Genomic DNA, 2,500 nt, shown 5'->3' on the forward strand with positions numbered 1-2,500 from the left:
GGGCTCTGTCACAACAGCTCACAGTAAACACACATGTTCATCCACTGCTTATGTAGAGAGAGCGATAGAGCCACATTGCCATAGTGCCAGTGCCAGGGAGTTAAGGTGCCAGCCATAATATTATGACTAGATTGTATAGCGTCCTTCTTGTGCTGTGTGTCATCTTGAGGGTCGAAGAAGGAGGAAGCGAGAGGAGAGGAGAGAGGGAGAAGAAGAGGAAGGGGGCGAATAGGAGGGAAGGGGAAAGGGGAAATGGGAGAGAAAAGGGGGAAAGGGGAGTAGAAGGAGTAAGTGAGAAGAAAGGGGATTAGAATGAGGAAGGGAGAGAAGGAAGAAGAGGAAGGGGGCGAATAGGAGGGAAGGGGAAAGGGGAGAGAGAAAAGGGGGGAAAGGGAGCAGGAATGGAGGAAGAGAGAGGAGGAAGAAGAAGAGCAAGGGGACGAAAAGGGGGATGGGAAAAGGGGAGAGAAAAAGGGGGAAAGGGGGAGTAGAATGAGAAAGTGAGTGGAAAGGGGGATTAGAATGAGGAAGGGAGAGAAGGAAGAAGAGGAAGGGGCGAAAAAGAGGGATGGGGGAAAAGAGGAGAGAAAAGGGGGAAAGGGGAGCAGAGTGAGGGAGCGAGAGGAGGAGGAAGAGGAAGAGGAGGGGGCGAAAAGGAGGGATGGGAAAAGAGGAGAGAAAAAGGGGGAAGGGGAGTAGAAGGAGGAAGAGAGGAGGAGGGAGAAGAAGAGGAAGGAATTAAAAAGAGGGATGGGAAAAGAGAAGGGAAGGGGAAGTAGAATGAGGAAGTGAAAAGAGAAGGAAGAAGAAGAGGAAGGGGGCGAAAAAGAGGGATGGGAAAAGAGGAGAGAAAGGGGGATGGAGAGGAATAGGAGGAAGGAAAAGAAAAAGAAGAGGAAAAAAGAGGACGAAGATGAGGAAAATGAAAAAGAAGAAGAGGCGAAAGAAGAGGAGGAGGAGAATGAAGAGGAAGAGGGAGAGAAGAATAGAGAGGAAGAGGGGGAGGAGGAGGAGGAGAAGGAGAAGGAGGAAGAGGAGGAAGAGGAGGAGCAGTAGCAGCTGGATGGAAAGGGGCATAAAGAGAGGATGAGGGAAAAGAGGAAGAAGATAGAGCGTGAAAAAAAAAAATATATATATATATAAATTAAAAGAATGAATAACGAGAGGAAACAGAAGAGAAAGAGATTGGGACATATATAAAAAGAAGAGAATAGTGACAACATATTTTTAGAGCAAGAGAGAGAGGGTAAGAAAAGAAGAAAAAAGAAGGAAAACACCGTAGAATGGAACAGAAAAAATGTTAGAAAAGAGTGAGAAAACTGAAAAAAAATAAAACAAGAAGGAAACAGAAAAAAATTAAATAAAACAATAAGGAAGATAAAAAAGAGAAAGAAGAGGAAAAGGAGGGTAAACAGAGAAGAAAAATCAGGAGGAAAAATGATAGGTAGAAGAGGAATAGGTAGCGAACGAATAGGAGGATGAAGAAAAGGAGGAAGAGAAGAGAAAACTAGAGGAGAGGACACAAAGGAAAAAAAAGAAAGCTAAAAGAGTGACAGAGAGAAACAGAGAGAAAGAAAGGGAGACAGAGAGAACGAGAGAGAGAGAGAGAGAGATTGAGAGAGAGAGAGAACGAGAGAGAGAACGAAAGAGAGAGAGAACGAGAGAGAGAGAGAGAGGGAGAGAGAAACATAGAAAAAGAGAGAGAGAGATAGAGAACGAGAGAGAGAGAGAGAGAGAGAGGGAGAGGGAGAGAGAGAGATAGGGAGAGACAGAGAGAGAGAGAGAGAGAGAGAGAGAGAGAGAGAGAGAGAGAGAGAGAGAGAGAGAAGGAACGAATACGGAGAGGAGGAAGAGAATAAAATTAGATAAGAATAAGAAAGAGAAGAAGAGAAGAGAAAGAGGTAGAAGAACAAAGAATAGGAGAATAGGAGAACCAAAAACTTTCTTAACCATCATTATGTATCAAACTGTCGCTGAAAGGATTTACAAAATGGCTTTTGCATTTTGAAATTTATATACTTGGAGGCTTATTTGTAAAGTTTCCAAGGACTTTGGAATTTTCCATTGACGTATTTTGAGGATAAAAGACGGATAAACATCACACACGGAAACACACGCACAAACATGTACACATGACTGCATAAACACTCACACACACGCATACACACACAAACACACACACACACACACACACACACAAACACACACACACACACACACACACACACACACACACACACACAAACAAACACAACATCAATATATATATATATATATATATATATATATATATATATATATATATATATATATATATATATATATATATATTTATATATATTAGTGTTACTATTATTACTGTCGTCATTATCATTATCATTGCTATCATCATTACCAATATTATCATTAATGTTAGTACTATTATTATTATCATTATTTTTTCTGTTGTTATTAATACTATCATTATCATCATTACTGTTATTGTCAGAATCATTTTATC

The sequence above is a fragment of the Penaeus vannamei genome, chromosome 9, assembly GCF_042767895.1.
Source record: "Penaeus vannamei isolate JL-2024 chromosome 9, ASM4276789v1, whole genome shotgun sequence".
In the NCBI taxonomy this organism is placed as follows: domain Eukaryota; kingdom Metazoa; phylum Arthropoda; class Malacostraca; order Decapoda; family Penaeidae; genus Penaeus; species Penaeus vannamei.